The following is an 18825-nucleotide window of genomic DNA, read 5'->3' on the forward strand; positions in this document are numbered from 1 at the left end:
TTTGAATGTGTAGTGTTAGGGGAGATTTCTCTTATTAAAGGATAGTTCCGGGACTTTTTTTTTTATTGTCCCTACGGTTCGGCCATGTGTTTTTAAGCATAAATCGGTAGATCGTAAACTTTCCTATGGACCTTACCCGACTTTTCGTCCATTAACGCACTCGAAATCAGCCGCCATTTTGTGATAATCCTATCATTTCCCCCCCATCGACCTGGCTCACCTGCGTTTGCGGCACTAAATCATATCCCCCGCCCCTGAAACCGACTTTATCAAAACATTCATATTCCCCGCCTCTATCCGTGACGTGACTGTGCTGCGTAGGCAAACGCGCCCAGGCGTCTTCTACGCGACTCCACACAGAACCCGGAAACCAACACAGATCAGCTCACAACACAGCGCGCCACAATTCGGAATATGAAACTGTACTTTTTAAATCAAACCGCAAGATTGTAAATTTGGTAAAGTACATTTATTTGACATCAAATGTTAAGAGAATATTCAGCGATTTGCATTTTTCTTTGCTCTCGATCCAAAATAGTTCGTCTTGAGGCAAGCGATGTTCGTGTGCAGTACACAGGGTGTTGGTTTACGATCAAATAAGCTCTTCGGTCGCACTGATAATCGCATGGCTGTTCCAACAACGAGGCACTAGGCCACCACAACGGTATGTATGTTGCATCTAGCCATTAGTACCGCCTAAGGGCATACTTGTACTTGGCGATCGTCCCATAAAATGGTCAGGGTGGTAACGTTGTTCACGCGGAGAAGCAACTGGCGGTTGTAAAAGCCATCCGCCGGTGTCTGGTACTCGTGACACATACAATAATGAAGGATGTACCTGTTTTAAAAACATAAAAAATGAAATTAGTCTCACCATCCGATCTTTATTAAAATTATTCATTTTATATATTAGGTCGGGAAATTATTTCATAGCTAGGACAGTGCAACTGGGTATTATACGTCATTTCCAGTAACCCACCCCCTCTCCTCCGCCTTTTTCAAAGCCGCCTGAGCGCCAGTGGTCCACTTCGTCACTGATATGATATGGCATTTGCAACGCGCCTATACACAAGTGTTTCAAGGCGTGGCGAGGCAGGGGGAACAAGGAGAAGGCAGACAACGATCCTACTAGGCCAGGTGTCATTCAGATCGCGCAAGTGCAGGGGTAGGGGGAAGGTAAAAGTGCAAGGGGAAGTGGAGTACAAGGTAAGTAGCATAAAATAATAAATACATAGGGCCAGCTGGTGGCGAGTGCAAGGTAAGTGCAGAACAAGTGCTGGGAAGGGGGGGCTGTAGGATACTGAGACAGTCCCCCAGTGCAGGGGTTGACAGGGAGGCAGTGCAGGTGGAGAGTGGAAGGGCCCAAGACCGAGGTCGCAGACAGTGGACCAGTTGTAGCAGGTGAGAGGGAGGAGGAAGGTTTTGAGGTGCTTCCGTAAAAGGAGATGGTTCTCCTCAAGATAGTGCGCGGTACAAAACAATATGCCACATAGAACGAACAAGTACAACTTAACCCGTCTTTAAAGCTACTGTATAGTAATTAAATTGCGGTATAAACTCATCTAAAGAGTTACTTACATTATATTTGCATTTTCCATTGTGTCTGTGCGTAGGGCAGCCCCGAAATACCACTCCTATGCCGACGTTATTTCTTCTAATGAACGAACATTAAATGGCTTTCGTTTCTGAAATTATATTCATTATCGTTTCTTATGTTATTGCACCACACCCCCAAAAAGAAGTCTTTCGGGATGGTCCCGGCCTGTCAAGGTCAAATAACAATAGAACCTTATACTGAGTCGTGGGCCATTTCGGCACCCGAGCAAAAAATCAAAGCAGCTGACCTTCACTTTGAACGAGCACACATTCCTAGTTAGCTACATTCAGTGTAAGGCCATCTCACAGGACTTGAAATTTACACTCCATCTTTGCATTTTGTCTGCGTGCATTTGCAGCCCCAGAGAACCATAAATACGGAGACATTCTATATTTTTTGAAAAATGATTTATATTACTGTTTGGTTTAATTTAATGCGCAAATGAACAAGGTTGGATAGACACATTGCATGTACACTGAGCAATCACTTTTATTTACACATTACATAGATACACATATTCAATGGGCCTGCAACATGAGGAGACTCGAGAGAACAATCAAATTACAATCATTTAAACCGTGATGTGTATTTCTCAATGAGCTCTGCTTTAGGTGGACATGGAACAGAGGCAATGTTGGGTGGCAATGCAGTTGTCCCCTGCACAGGTTCGTTCACAACTCCATGTATGTGCCTATCTAGGACATCAACAATAAGTCTCTCAATAAACTCATATTGCATATCCTCAAACACTGGTTTGATCACCCATTGTTTACTTCTTTTAGTGAAGGCCTTATTGTAGCGAAGCGTCCCTAAAGTTCCGGTCGTCCTACTTTGTTGACGGCCAACATTATGGTTATGTGCCAAGACCGCTAGAAGAGTCCGATTTATCATGCCCTCCATGCCAAAATGCAATCGTTTTGGCCTGTACTTTAGGCACATATTGTGGAACACCTCCAAATCTCCTGTGTGGCAGAATTCCGAGAGTCCCCTCAAATCTCTTGTTATAGTTTTATCAAATACAATCTTTTCAATGGCTTTGTGAGTGGGTGATGAAGGAATCAACCACTTCTTCTTCCGTGCCTCCTCTGTGGACAAATGGCCATGTTCACAATTGTGGAAATGTTGGTTTGTGGTCCAGCGGTGAACGTTGCTACAGTGTAGCATTACTGACCGCCATTTTTCCAGTAGAATTTCCAACGACCCTCCACATGTTTTTGAGCTCCACCAAACATGGTTGCTGATTGACTTGGACCACTGTGAAATACCTTGCATATCTTTTTTTTTTTTACCTGCAGCCGTTTTTTTATTGATTGTTTTTGCAAGATGCCGTACGTCAAATTGGTGATTTATATTTTTGTACTCTTCTCTCATTGTCTTGGCAATTGAAACGTGTCTGTCCGTGGCTCAGGTCGATCACCATTCCCCGCGATTGTAGTTCTTGCAATGATGCTACAAAGCCAACTTTCTCCATGGCCACTGAGGATGTACTTAGTGACACCTGCTCAACCACCGAACTCACAATTTTCTTACTTTCCATGTCCTGAAAGTGGTAGGTGCAGTACTTGGCTGAAAATCCTGGGCTGTCGCACTGTCCATCACCGGCTAGCCTGAACCGTTTGCCCGCGAATGTACTATCAATAGACATTTTTTCCATTCCCCAAGCTTCGCTAATGGCTGGAAATAGATAATCGATTTGGTATTTGTAGAACTGAGTTTTCGCAATGAAATGGATTCCCACAAACTGAAAGAAATACTCTAACTTTTTAAAACTTGAACCACTAAAAAGTGCGGCCGCTGCACAAAGTAGATTGCCTGCTGGCAGTTGCCCCAGCATGGGTTGTGCAGACCATGAGAAAGGATGATATTTTGTACAGGTGGCATGTATTTTAAGGTTAGTGCCTCGAATTGCACGAGTCACATTAATCAATGGCTCCCCACATACTTCCCCACCAACCGAATGCCCACATTTCATCCGAATAATAATATCAATCAAACAACTATCGAATACAATGAATTTGGCCTCTTTCCTTATACTGTCACTCTGCATCCCAGCTGGGAAAGGTAGAATCTCTGATATCGTCTTCCGCTATATTCAGTGATATTGATGGTGTTTCATTGTCATCCACTTCATTCTCTTCCATTGCAACATCTGTTCCTTCTCCGGCGATGGGTGAATAAAACAATTTCTTCAACTTTCTCGCGGTCTTAGTTTTTGCGGGTGTGGATTCTGTGAATTGATCTCCGACTGCATCCGAACTACCAGGAGGACATTCACTATCAATGGCTGGTGGTGGTATAGCTCCGTTGTCAATCACTTCATATTCTTCCCATTGGCACGATGCATCTCCAGTCTCAAGTCCCTGCCAAAATGTTTGACAAGCAACATCTCTCGTTCGCTTCACTGTCTGTGTAGATCTAGTTCGTACACCCACTCGCAACTAGAGGACAGATTGGAAAAGGGATGTTCAGTTAAAACACAACTTACAGTATTGAACTATTAACAGTGAAAAACAACATAATATAGTGACCAGGACACTAACCTTCTTTTGCTTTCTTTTCTTTGAAACTTTCTTGCCTCGAACTTCAACATCAGGACGCTGTTGCTCCGACTCGTGTGTGCATGTCTCCACTTCCTCTTGCGCTGCAACGACTATATTTTCACGATAAGCACATCCATCACGCACTGACGCTCCATCGACTCCCTGAAACATAGAACTTTCATTAGTGTGTATAATAATATTGAAAACACAAAATGTACTTGGACCAATACCCACGTACATCTCAATAGCAAAACACGAATGAACGCATTGTGTAGAACATTCAAACGACAATTATTCACGCATTGTTGATCTAGTTAGATGGAACTGTCGAGATCCATACCTCGGGCTCCGCATAGACTTCCATTGATATTATTGAAGATGACACTTCAGCAACTCCCTGAAACACAGTAATTGCATTAGTATGGTTTTCTATTTTGTTAAAAAGAACATAAACTTTGTGCAGGCGTCAACGGCTCATCTAAATAGACCTGCACAAATGATCAGTTGTCTAAAATAAGTAATGGATATCTAAATATGATTCGATTTGCTCGATCGTTGGAAGTGTCACCACCCAGAGATGTGCATCAACTACTAGGGGTGATGTTCTTGTAGAAGAAGCTCCGTCATCTCCCTGAAACATAGTACTTGCGTTAATAAAGAAGGAAGTATAGCGGATGTAATCACGTCATATGATCTCGCTTGATCGAACTGTCAGTATCCATACCTCGAAATGCATAAGAACATCAAGGGACGCTGTAACTGCGGTGCACACTTCTGCAAGCTGTTGCGCCGACCCGTAACTGCATGCTCCCCCTTCTTCTTGGACTAATGCTCCATCGACTCCCTGAAACATAGGACTTTCATTAGTAATGAACACAATATTGAAAAAAGAAGACACATAGGAGGGCGGCGACAGAAGGACATATCAATGGCTAAAAACGAAAGAAACGTGTGTAACAATCACGCTACAAGAATGCAAGATCTGATGATCTCCATCGATGGAACTGTCCGGAAACGTACCTCGAGCATCTGAGTGACATCAACGGTTGTCGTCAATGCGTTGGACTCCTCAGCATCTCCCTGAAAGACAGTACTTGCATTATTTTGGATAACAATAATTATAACTGAAAACAAAGACTAGAGGACGAGTACTAGGGTGTACCATTAGGTAAAATAATTACACGATAAATTAAAACTATTGATTTACATGCCTAAAACAAGTCAGTGGCAGAATAGCTAAGTAAGATTACCCGATAGGCGCTTGAAGTGGCTGATGACTGCAATAACGACACGGATGGAGAATCTTCCGCCTTCATATTGAGTGGATACATAAATGGGGAAATTATTGTTAGCTAATGCTACACACTACCGCAAGGCCGAGAGCTAAATCCGTAAACTTGACTCACCAGTGGAGGGATGTGGACGAATAGAGTGGGAATAGCGGTTGAGAGCAATTTTCGCTTCGCTCGCGGTGTGTTCTTCTTTATTAGCAATGATGTGGAGTACATGTCTGAGCTAAAGTGCCTGCTGCAGATGCGGTATCGATCACCCCTCTTGTCAGCAAAGACTTCTAGGACTCTACTTTCAAGCTCAGACGGTGGATATCCGCAATATCGGACCCATTCTCTTATCTGATCTATTGTCTTAGGGAAAACATACATTATAGTACCTTCAGATTTTTTATGGGTCTTCGAAGGGCAACCGCCAATGGAACAGGCAGGCATTGTGGAAAGTTCTGAAAAGTAAAGATCAACAATTCTCTATGAATACCAATGTGTTAAAAAATTAAATGACACACAAAAGGTTAAATGCAAGGTTCGTTTTGGTTCTTGGAACTATACACGTTATTCACATACGGATAAGTGAAGCCCGAGTGAGTAAAGGGCGAGAAGCAGAAAACGAGGACTGTTTCGCTGTGCTGCTTGGATCTCTATTGACTGCCTTTTCAAGTTCCCTGAACTTTTGCAGCCCCGTAGCCCGTTGGAAGAGCTGCGCGCCCACACTGAGGCTGTGTGTTGAGCGGCGCGTGTGTGAGGGCTGGGGCACTGTGCCTTTAAACATTTGGCCTGCAGACGTACCGCCCATAGGAATTGACTCATAAAAGGGGAAGAGCATCACCCTTGTGGCGTGAAGCCCGAGTGAGTAAAGGGCGAGAAGCAGAAAACGAGGACTGTTTCGCTGTTTGCTGCTTTGCGGAGTGGCAATCTCCGTAGTTTATGGCAGCTAGAGCTGCACGCTCCGCTAGTAGGAAAAACAGTGCTGTGCACTCACTGGTTTTCGTGGAAAAAACGAGACTTTTGGGCCACGTTTACGCAGCGCTAAAACAAGCACGGCGCTTCTTCATCAGTCAGACAAAGTGTTGGAGCTGCCTGTATCAAGCCAAGCAGATACAGAACTCGGACTGGCGGAGCCAGGCGCTGCAACCTCCCTGATGGACGTCTTTGTCTCTTCTGGTTCCGGTAATCCTTCAAATGAGGTGGAGCCCCCGTCAGCCGCCAGCTGTCCCCCGCCGAGTGACGCGAGCGTAGCGCGGCCCCTCGGAGGAGAGGAAATGCCGCTCGCTCCAGGTGAGGAGGTATTAGTGGGGGGGGTGAACGTGTTGGTCGGACTGTCTGCTTGTGCTTCCCCGGAAAATGGACTAGAGCTGCGAGCCCTTCTGCCGGCCAAAGCCCCCCTGGCCCCTTTCGTGGTGGAGGGGTGCAACGACCAATCTGGGCGGCAGCCCCAGATTATTTCACTTGAAAGAAAAACGGACAGTTCTGTCTTAAATGGCCCTATACAGGTCGTCATTTTGCAACATTCTCCGCCGGAGTCTTGCACTGTGCTGGACGCAGAGGTTTCGCCGCGGTTTGGCCCCGGAGAGGACGTGCAGCCCACCGTCTCGAGGAACCGGGACCTTGAATCATCTAAAACCGCCAGGGCTGCGAGGCCAAAGGATAGCCAAACCAAACCCTCCCATGTTTCGTTAAATACTGTTTATTACAGGAAAAAGGGAGGGCCGTCGCGTAGGAAACGATGCGCGCACCAAAAGCCAAAATGGGGTTGAAAGTTTTGATATCAAAACGCCAAACATCTACGAACGCCGATGACAGGTCTGCAAATCAATCAGAGGTCGCCCAACCAAACTTGCCTATAACCAACAGATTTTTTGCTAAATTCTTAGAGCAGCTACCTTCAACCTCGGAAGAAATCTCGGATGCCGAGATTTTGGGAGCGGTCTCGGACCAAATCCCGGTCACAGCACCTGCACAAACAAATGATGAGAGAGCCGTTCTTTCGTTAAAACCGGTGAGTTTTTCCTTTTCCAACATGGTCCCAAACGCGAACATTAGGTGGCATTTTGGGTCCCCAAGTCCTGCACACCTCCCATCTCCGAGGCAACTTCCAAGCTTATCAACAAACCTATCGAAAGGGCAAAGTGGTCTCGGCCAAATGCCTGGGTCAGACACACAACCTCTTTTGGCCAAAAACTTTGACACTGGAAATTCAGTGACCTCGGCCCCAAATGCAGGACAAAGCCATTCTACTCTCAAGAGTACTTTTCAGACTGATGAGACCCAACTCCCCCTGACAATTTGCAGTGAGGTGGAAAGTGACGCAGAAGACAATCAGTCCGAACAATCTTTGTTCATATTTAATCCCTGCTCGACTGAAACAAATGCCGAGGGGACCGCGACAAAGACTGCGGGCTTGGGACTAGGGCAAGAGGATATCCAGCCCAATTCGGAGCCTGATAACATTCCTTTTCCAGTCCAAGCCTCGAACCATCGAAATTCAATTGGCTTGGGAAAGAGACCTAGCCTCGACGCTCCAAGGACCTCTTCAACTTCAAGAGGAGGGACAAACGACTGTAATAGCCATACAGCGCCTAGTCCAACGAGAAATCGGCGTTCCAGCGAACTTATAGGAAATCCACCTAAGGACCCTTCGCCAAAGAAGACTGACTTAAGATTAATTATGTCTACAGTAACGTTGGCGATGGCACCGTTCTGTAAACTATACGAGTCGATAAACGACTCCTTGAAAGACCATACATCTATTACAGCGATGATGAACAGTTGTTTGATTTTCCTAGGAGGCTATATTAACGCCTTGAACAACAAAATGGGAAAAATCAACACGGACGAATGTCCGGGGAAGACGAGAGCTAGGTCACTCGAGACACGACCTCTTCCTTCAGACGCCAGTACCCAGACCTTCGAAGATGGGCTGATTGTCGACCTTGAGGATTTTATCCCGGAGGGAGATAAGGAGTCCCCTGCTAGGGGTTCTTTAATAACCAAAGCAGGGGGCACGGCAGCAAAAACCAATGGATCGATTTTCAACGATCAAATCTCAATTTCATCTGAAATCGACAGTGTATCAGCATCAAAAGGCCCTTTCTTTAAACAAAAGCAAACGACAAGCAAGCTTCCCGTTGCAGAAGCAAATAGTAGCAAAAAAGTGCCTCTAAATGAGAAGGGAAAGCCTAAATTGCCCGACTAACTATTGGGCAGAACAGTTCAAGGAAAAGGAGATAAAGTGAACTACTCAACTAAGGAAACAGACGACGTCATAGCCGGTATTCAAAGAGCCTCTAATGAGGACAACCGAGAAACAGACGTGGACTTGTTAAACTTCAGTGTCTACACACTGTCTGATGACCAAGATGAGACTCCAGATCCAAATTGTACTATGGAGGAAAACCTCATTTTCAAACCCTAGAGAGTCGTTGTAGGAACCTGCAAAACAAAGCTAGCGGGGGGCCTGAAGTGCTGAAGAAGATCCCGGAAAAAAGACAACACGCACGAAATCTAGATTATGACCGGCCGAAGATCAGTCCGTTAAAAGTCCGCGGGAGAAATGGGTCTCAAAACAACATCTTTGTTTCCAGAAGGAACTCTCCCCAAGGGTCCAGATGGGTGCATGCGACAAGGTCCAAAGACGCCCCAGCAACAAGAAAAAATGCGGAAGCATCTGCAAAAGACAAGCAGAATCGACATAACCCCAGATCTAGCCCAAAACAAAAATCGGTAAGGCCTGGAGCTCAGCCTCTTAGAACCAAACGTAATTTCCTTATTGAACAATTGCCAGATAACAACAAATATATTATATTAAACAGAGGATTTTTGTTGCAACTTCTCAAATGTATTCCTTCCCTCAGGAAAGTCGAAACCAAGGATTTAACGAGGGTAGAACCATTCCATCAAGGGAAACTAGCGAGTGCTTACCTTCATGTCCATACGAATTGGGCAAAAACCAGACTAGCAGAGGCAGCCGAACACCTTTTAAAGCTGGGATTCGACTTGTTCGAACTAGGTGTGCCTTCATCTACGCGGCGCGAATCATCCGAACAGTTGGGATTAAATACACCCCCGCATCTTGAAAATGTGAGTATTAAACCGAAGTTGTCTAAAAGAGATCTGGAGGACAGAGGCTTGGAGCGACAGGTTCGCTCTTTTGGAAAAATCAACGCGGATCTAACAGCAGAAATCCAGCAGACAAACCGCTACGATTTTGGGAGTCAACGACCCTGGGGAGAACCCACAAGAGAGGAAGTGGTTTACAAAGACCCGTTGGGAATAGGAAGACGCCCTCGCGGCCCTACGGCCACAATCCAACGGACAATAACCCAATCTTTGGGTAAGGAAGGCTCCGACATGAAGGACACTTCAAAACAAGCCCCATTGTTGCAATCTTGGGCATGGCTACCAAAGGCTCTCACACAACATAAGATTCAATAGCAATCCGCCAGCCACATCCTCGCACCCCTTCCCATACAACAGACACGGGGAAAAGAAGTTCTCTCCCTGGGGTCATGGAATACGCGCGGTTTTCAACATCTGACAAACGAAGGGGATGTAAACTTGAGATGCTTGGATATAATCTGCTTACAAGAGACCTGGATGACGGAACGTCCATCCATCGATGGCTACGACTTGGCCCATGCGCCAGCAATCAAAGGTTCCCTTGGGCGCCCTTCCTCAGGCCTCGTTACGGCAATCCGGTGCGGCTCAGGACTACAACACCTAAAAATCTTACATTCATCCACTTACTTGCTGGCCACAGAAGTCAGCTGGATAACTGGAAAGAAGGACGGGGGCAACTTAAAAACACAGCCCCTAATTATTATAAACATCTACTGGAATCCCGCAGCCTTGAGCGATGTCTCTTTTATTGCCCTGTCTAAAGGGACCATTAACGAAGTCCTGGTGAACAATCCGGAAGCACTGTTGGTTATCTGTGGAGACTTAAATGCTACTTGGGTGCCGCTCGAAGTAGTAGAGCATCCCTCAGAAACAAACAAGGGGACAAATGGTTATCTTTGATGTCAGCGTGCGACCTGCTGAGTGCAGGTGATCTTTTCTCTAGACAAGGGAGACCCTTTACTTGGGAAAGAGGAAATTCGCACGCAGACATTGACCATATCTTCATTAGTAGACATTTGTCTACTCTTACAACATCATTCGAAGTACTAAAAACCAAGGAGAGTGATCACAACTTGTTGGTGTTAAAGTGGAAGACAAACCCAACTCAGTTTGGTTATGCCTGCTCCTGTCGAGGCGAACAGCCAACAAACACGTCTAAAACTGACAGCAGCTGCTATTCCTGCAATAAAGTTTCAGTACGAGAACACAGGCAAAGAACAAAAAGAACAGGAGTTTCTGCGATTACCAGATTACCAACCACTTTTGTTACCTTACAGGTCAGACTTCAAGGGTCAGGGACGACAAAACAAAGTTATCTCACACGAGTACAGTAAAGAACTGGTTTTGAAAAGGCGCCAATTAAGACAAGCAAAAAAGGGTGAAAGCATTCCCTACGCCAGAAAATCAGGCGCTCTTTATGCAAGTGCAGAAAACCTATAGAACATGGATTAAACAACAACGGTGTAATCTTTACCAAAAAGACGCGGAAGCCATGCTAAAATTGGTCATCATCCAAGAGAATTTTGGGCTTTAATTAGATCTACGATCTCGCCTTTCGGCGAACCACTAACAAACCCAATTGGTGAAACTGCTTGGATAAAATTCTACTCAAACCTTTTTCAGGCACCCATACACTCGGGGCCTTCACTGGAAAATACAAACTTGGAACCGTGGGTTGATCTGAGCAATAAAGAAGAGATCATTAAAATACTTCGTAGGCTTAAACCGTCCAGAGCCCCTGGCACGGACGGTGTTACAAACCTGGACCTAAAACAATTTCCAACAGAATGGTCTGCATTGATCAGTGGCATCTTCAGAGGATGCAAAAAGGCCAGACAAATCCCGCTCTCATGGACAACCTCAATAGTCGTCCCTATCTTCAAAAAGGGGCTAAAAGACGATCCCAAGAACTATCGTCCTATAGCTCTCTTGGACACGATTGGAAAGGTGTTTGGTTCCTTACTACTTCAGCAATTTCATCGATGGTTTGATAACACAGATCGCTTAGACCCATTTCAAACGGGTTTTACCAAGAAAAATGGCACATCCACAAATATTATGTTTCTCAGTGCGCTAAAAAGTAAGGTGCTAGCAGGAGCTCCAAGAGTGTTCCTGGCCTTTATCGATTTGGCGCAAGCCTTTGATCAAGTCAATCGAGCAAACTTGTGGAGGAAACTGTCCCAGTGGAATTGTCCAGCAGAAATACTCCAACCAATTCAGGCATTACACAAGAACACCAAGCTTCGCGTTAGGTTAAATCAAGCAGGCTTGTTATCATCTGAAATTCTGGTTGACCGAGGAGTAAAGCAGGGATGTCCACTTGCTCCCGCACTTTTTATCGCTTACCTCAGTGATTTCAAAGATTCAGAGCAATTAATTCGCTCCTTTCCACCGGTATTGGGAGACTGCAAAACTACAAGGTTACTTTATGCAGACGATCTAATCCTAATGGACTTGACCCCAATCGGTCTACAGCGTCAGCTTAACCTTGCTGCTTATGTCGGCGAGAACAACTTAACCATCAACGTTGCAAAGACCAAAATCTTGACGGTGGAAAAATTCAAACGGCGACAAGAAAAATTATCCTGGTACTTGGAAGGCAAGGTTCTCGAGAAAGTGTCAACTATAAAATACATGTAGCATTCCAGATGTGTCTGATAGATAAGGCTAAGAAACTGGCAGCACAGGCGCGAGCATTAGACAGAAAGTACGGGCGTTTTTCTTTGCTTCCAGTGATCAAATTTTACCGTACAAAGGTAGTTCCATCAATCACCTATGCAGCGGACGCTCTCCTTCATGTGCCTTTCCATTTATGGCTGAAATTAGAGGGGTACTTTTGGCGCACGGTTCTGGGGTTGCCAAAATCCACATCGGCACCCTTAATCAGAAGGGAAATAGGTTTACTTTCACTGCAAGGATCTGTGGAGATTAAATCTATGATGCTCTACAGGAAAATGCTGTTACCCGATTGCCCTCGCGTGTTAGCGATGATCCACGCTGAGGTCAAAAGGACGCGATGCTTGGAGCTAAAATCTTGGGAAACAGCAAGAAAAGAAAAACTACTGGAACTCCATTTCTCGGAACAAGAGCTGGTGCGAAACCCTTCAAAAATAAAAAATAAAATGGCAGAGTGTGATTGGATAAAGACTCTGGACTTTGCAGAAAAAGCGAAATCAGTTCAACATCTCCCGCCCTATAACAGCAAATTAAACACGGTCCCTAACTATCTGAGCAGGTTCCCAAACAAAGCCGCCAGAAACCTTTTTTTGAGAGTACGTTTAAATCTACTGCAGACAAATGAGATTCTGAAACGAAGAGGACTGAGTGATTCAGATACATGTCGTTTTTGTAAAGATAGCTCAAAAGTCGAAACTATTCGGCATTTGCTTCTCAACTGTCCAGGTACCCAAGATATTGGTGAAAAGTATCTGCAACAACATCTCCAGGCATCCTACATCAGGGAGGAAGAATTCTGGTGGGGTCGCCTAATGAGCGGAGAACGAAATACCTGGACAATCGCGACCACTCAAACCCTAAAGTCCATTTTGTCTTTATGAATTTCCTTTGTTAAGAGTCTTCTACTTTGACTGTAAATGTTTCCTCATCTCAATTTTTCTACTGATTTCTTCAACTATGTTTTGTAAAAATCATTAATTTGATTAAATCAACGAAATAAATAAATAATAATAATAACTTTAAAAAAATAGAAAAATAATTTGACTAAACTCATGTGACTAGTTCCTTGCATGTACTGTCTTGAACGAAAAGAAAACATGGATGCAATTTGATGACAACTAGCAAATAGATATAAATTAAAAAATTGGACGCAAAATGATTATGGTACATGGCCTTACCTTGACGAACAAACAGTTAGATGCAGGGATCAGAGTAGTTTCTTGGCGTAGAACAGGGAGCAGTTCACAGGTTGCAAACTGACGAGTTTGCTCGAAGTGGTCACGGAAGTTCACAGAGACGAAGAGCAGATAACCAGCACCTTCACGGGTTGACTAGCAAAGCGCAAAGAAGTTTTCATTAGAAATATGAAGTGGGTTATAAAGAATTCGAAACAGGGGTGTGTTTGTGAATGAATGACGTGTATATGTCGTGGCATTATGCGGTTTGCAGGGGGGCGTCCAGCGTGAGGGGGGATGCTTGGCAGGAGACACGGGGTCTGGAGGTAGACATGGGAACAACAACCCATGCTCTATAGACCACTTTGAAGTGTACATGGTCTTTGGCACCTCTTGGCCTTTATCGCTCCCTGAATTCTATCTAGAAAATGCACAATATGGAACCAATTTACATGCGTTCGAATGATATGTAGATGTAATTTTATATGTGGGAGACGACCATGAAATAGTAGTGGCATCACTGACATCACAACCAGAGTATACTTACTCGTTACTCGGATTACGCGGACGAACAGTGTTGGAAGTTCGTGCATAAGCACCATCATCCTCAACACGGTCCGTGAGAGGCAGGCTTCCCTGAACTCTGGCAGCTCGGTGATGCATTGCGGACTTGGCTCGCCTTCCGAAATGTAGGCCAAGCACCCGGAATTTTCACGGCAGCAGCAGTTCTCCTCCTCAGTTGGCATTAGCTCGCACCGATTGCACGTGCACCAGGTGGAGACGCCGTCCATGCGACATGGTCCAGGCTCTTCATCCGTTGACTGGTCCTCCCAACTGCCGTCCGAATCCCCATCGTTTTCGCGTGCTTGCCTTTCCAGTAGTTCCTCCTCGGTGTACTCGGGCTCGTACATATACGGCATTATTGTAGCCATTGTGTGGTAAAGAAAGTAAAATAATTTACAGAGATGGTACAGGTGTTCACAAGGCCTAGAAGCGGCGAAGGTAGCTGACCAGAGCACAGAAACGAGTCACAGAATACTCAAAGTAACACAGAGAGAAATGGAATCGAAAATCTGCTGCTGTGTGTTGTGAAACGGTGTGTTTATACTTATTGAGGAAAGAGGCGTCCTGCCATTTCCATGGCGACACTTCATTAGCTGAGGCGCAGCGATTGTTGACACGAAACTTGCTTTGCCGTTGGGAAATGGGCGGTACGCGTCTGCTGATGTCAGGCTCAGGGGCGGGGGATATGATTTAGTGCCGCAAACGCAGGTGAGCCAGGTCGATGGGGGGAAATGATAGGATTATCACAAAATGGCGGCTGATTTCGAGTGTGTTAATGGACGAAAAGTCGGGTAAGGTCCATAGGAAAGTTTTCTACGATCTACCGATTTATGCTTAAAAACACATGGCCGAACCGTAGGGACAATTAAAAAAAAAAAAAAAAAAAAAGTCCCGGAACTATCCTTTAACAGCACCGGCTTCTGCTAATCTGTCATGGAGAACCTGACATGTCCTTCAGGATGTCGGTACTGGGAAACCTTGTTTCCCATAATCTTGTAACATTGTTGCCACTTGTACAATGGGGTACTCTTAACACCTCCTGTGTCTAGTGTCCAAACATGGCTGTGCCACAAGGTTTTTTGTTTGTCCCTTGGCCATCTTTTCTATAACCCTTCTTCCTGTCCTGAGAGGACATGAAAATCCTTATATGGACTTCCTCTGCTGAGGATTGTTTCGCAGCCTACTGCAGGGACATGTCTGTTTGCTACCAGGAAGTGGGATGGGACTGTCCAATCCACAAACTGGATTCAGTGTCTGACTGGTTTGTATGAAAGCTGCAACCACCAGTGGTCCTGCTTGGACCACTGCTGTTGTGTGTGTGTGTGGGCCAGATCTTTGATTGGCTAGTGGGAGTATCAGCTTTTTGAATAAGAGGACGACCCATGGACCCCTTCTTCAGCTGAAAGAGCCACGTATCCTGTCCAGCTACAAGCTGTGTTTGGAAAAAGGCCTGGCGACCAACATCTACTGCTGTCCTGGAAGATCCCTGTCTTGTGGGTATTCTTCAGCAGTCCGAAAGAGCTGCGACCGAGTGGAGGGAACATCCATTCTCAACATCTGCTCAAGAGTCCTGCAAGGGTCTCTTGGAAAGGCCCCTGGTCCACCCAGTGGCTGACCATCTCAGTCTGTTAGACGTCAGCAGCTTGTGCTACAGGACTCATTTCTGCTAAATTGTGTGGTTCTAGCATCAAGGGGACCTGAGGTTGGGGGGGTGAAGTCCGGCCATGTTTTTGTAGTTTTTTTTTTTCCCTGATAACTTTCTTCAAGGCTTAAACAAAACTATTTTTATACATAATCTGTTTACGAGTGCTTAACTGCACCTTTCGCCACTCCCAGCCCTCTTGCATCTCTGCCTTGCTGTTTAATCGTAGTGTGGCTAGATCTGCCCACAAGGCTGATCCGAAAAATTTATCTGAACATCTTGTATGTGGTACAGGTATCCAGTCTTGAGGAGTAGGACTACAAGTGACTGCTAATACCCTGAAATCCTACTTGTGCAGAAGTAGAATGGGAACTGTTTAAACCGCTGCCCATAGGTGTGCACCATATCTCACTGGTTCGAGTGATACTGGGGCATAATGCCTACTTTTTCAGACTCCTACAGTATTGTAAATCAATAGCCCCAATCCTCCCGACTCCTTTCTACCCTCCCACATATCCCATCTCGGCATGGTTTTCTTATACGAGCGCTAACATTTGCTGTCTCGACCGAAGGGGTGATCTATTTTGAGCTACTAGGGCCATGGGAATTGCCCTCCTGAACTTCAATAACTGCCTAAACTAACGGTTCACTGAAACAATCACTCATCCGCTACTATTATTGGCCTGAAAACATTCTTTCCTTGACAAGAAGGCCTGGCATATTTTCCAAGTTCTGATCACTGTTGGACCTCACATAAACCACTTCAATCTTGCAGAGGTTGTCCACATTTGCTGGGCAACCACTGGACCTTGAAGAGACTGTTAATTGTGGTCTGAGTACATCACTGGCCCTCTTTGCGAAGGATCATTGGCATGACCCTTGTGGAACCCAGTGAGCAATCGCACAGTTGTAATACCAGAAATTGAAGCTTTCCATTCTAATCCAAAGTCCTGTGCACTGTGCCGGACTGTACTCTTTTCCACAACTGAGACAGTACTTCAGGTCAAGTCTTTGGTGGCAACTTTGGGAAACCTGAATCTTACAGGACAGGTCACAAGGTCTCGGATGGTAATCTGCTGGGTATCAGGATTTTTTTTGGAAAAGAAAAAAAAATCTAGACTGCTGTGAGATTCAGATGGTCCAAGGCTTTATTCTGTTGACATGCCTGCACTCCTCCCTCAGGAAGAGAATCGCATTTTCCTGATCAATCCATGGTTTGATGTCTGTAGATGAAAAGGCCCATAGAGATGGCTCATCTCCATCCTTTTGGGTTTGTCAGCAATATTCTCTTGGTGAGGTCTGACTAATTGTGTTGCTCAGTAACTGATCTCAGGCGCTCAAGTCTCTTAATCCGTTGCCCCAGCAAGATGATCACTCAAGACCTAGCGAGGCTAGGGGGGGTTGGTTCATGAGATTAGACCTCAATGCCTACCTGCATGTACCTATCGGCAAACTCCACGCATTTCCTCCAACTTAGATTGGAGGGTTTCCTTTTTGGACTCTTGGTGCTTCACAAAACTGCTAGTGTCAGTATTCCTGAACAAGGGGCATTGATCTGTTAGCATATATTTAAAACATTATTTTTTTTTTTAAATATTTTTTTTTAAGCACTCGCACAACTGGCATTGAGGCACTGTTACAGGAATAGTGGGATTTTTTTTTCAGTTTCATAGTCTTAGTTGCATATTCATAACACGCTTAAATACCCAGAGGTTTCAAGCGCGGACCCGGGGATAGAACCTGTGTTGCTTCGTGTTGTCTTGCTTCCAAGGCGAGCATGTTGCCTGTGAGCTATCCTCCCTGGAACGCATTCTGATTATGCCGTAACCAGGGAAGTGATGCAACCACCAACTTGTGGACAGCGGCTTTTCTACTGAGTTTATCATAAATTACGAAAATCTGGTCCAATTCCCTTCAGGATATTTATGTTCCACTGTACGACATTACCCCGTTTACTTCCTTCCATTTAAAGGTCATACTGCTTCCTTTTTTTTTGTCTTGGTATGCTGTCCAGGACCATAAGCCTCCTTTCAGCACACGTTCAGTTTTTTTTCTCCCTCCACCTCTGTCCCATTCATTACAGGTCACTTGGTAGTGTAAACCAAAAAGGATGGACTAGTCCTATTGGATCCCCCTGTGCAATTGGTCTCCTTGTGGATAAGTTGGCAGTATGCTACACAAACTGGAAAGGGGCATTGAGATCCAGATCGTTTCTGGATCTGGCAAGGAACAGTTGGAAGTATGCCAAATGTTAGGTTCTGAACCCAGTTTCTAGTGGCAGATTGTTGCTCTTGGAACTGGACAGACACCTGGGTCTTCGTGTTTTTTTTTGTTTATTTTTTGTGATTTTGGCTTCATTTCAGGTGGCCCTGTTCATGTCTCATCAGTGACAATTTCTTTAAAACCACTCTGGAACATTGGTAATAACCCAGGCACCCCACAAGCTTGTATCCCTTGACCTTGTGGATGCCCATGGATTTGAGCAATCCTTTTGGTGCTGGGAGACCCTTTTTGTTGGTGATCTCTTCCACATTATTTTAGCAGGCTCACTAACAGGTTGATTTCGGATGCACATGATCCCTTACAGACCGTTGGGACACTTATGATGCGTTGAAGGCAAGCGTCCCCAGCCAGCACGATCCTCCCCGCAATGAGACAATGAGGGACTCTCCCAATATCGGGAATAAAGCCAAGACAGAGTGCGGGTGAGCTTAAATGGGAGTTTATCAATCGGAATAGGGCATGCAAAGAACTCTGCAAACTCCGAGAGCGCTCTGTCTGTCAACAGCAAAGACAGGCGTATATATTTACAAAAAACGTCATAAGAACCTACATACTATAGGGGGCACAAGTTCAATGGGATTGGGTGGCGATGACTAGCTATAGGTGCTGCTGCGAGGTGGTTGGTCTTGGCTGGAGAACGTCACTGGTCAGCCTCGTGGGTTGGGCTGGGCCTGGCAGGTTGGCTGAGTTCATCCGGGCGGTGTTGTTGTGCCATCGCGGCCAGTGTCAGAGATGAATGTCTTTTCCTGACTTTTTTGCCCTAGACCATGCACACTGCAGTCATTCAGTCATTGCAATATTATCTTCTTTAGTAAATCTTCCAATAGGTTATTCTACAGGTTAATGCAACACAGGAGGAATGTACCTTGTGAGGGGTCTGATGGTAATACGTCAGGACATGGTTACCAGTGTCCTGTTGACCGGGGCCATAGGTCGAGGT

General features: G+C 45.3%; 1 protein-coding gene across 4 annotated transcripts in view; it reads left to right on the forward strand.

The window, feature by feature from the left end:
- Nucleotides 1–18825, forward strand: part of LOC138566306 (protein split ends-like) — a 55904-nt gene that overhangs the window by 24543 nt on the left and 12536 nt on the right. The window lies entirely within an intron of this gene.

The sequence above is a fragment of the Ambystoma mexicanum genome, chromosome 1p, assembly GCF_040938575.1.
Source record: "Ambystoma mexicanum isolate Mex_15411 chromosome 1p, UKY_AmexF1_1, whole genome shotgun sequence".
NCBI lineage: Eukaryota > Metazoa > Chordata > Amphibia > Caudata > Ambystomatidae > Ambystoma > Ambystoma mexicanum.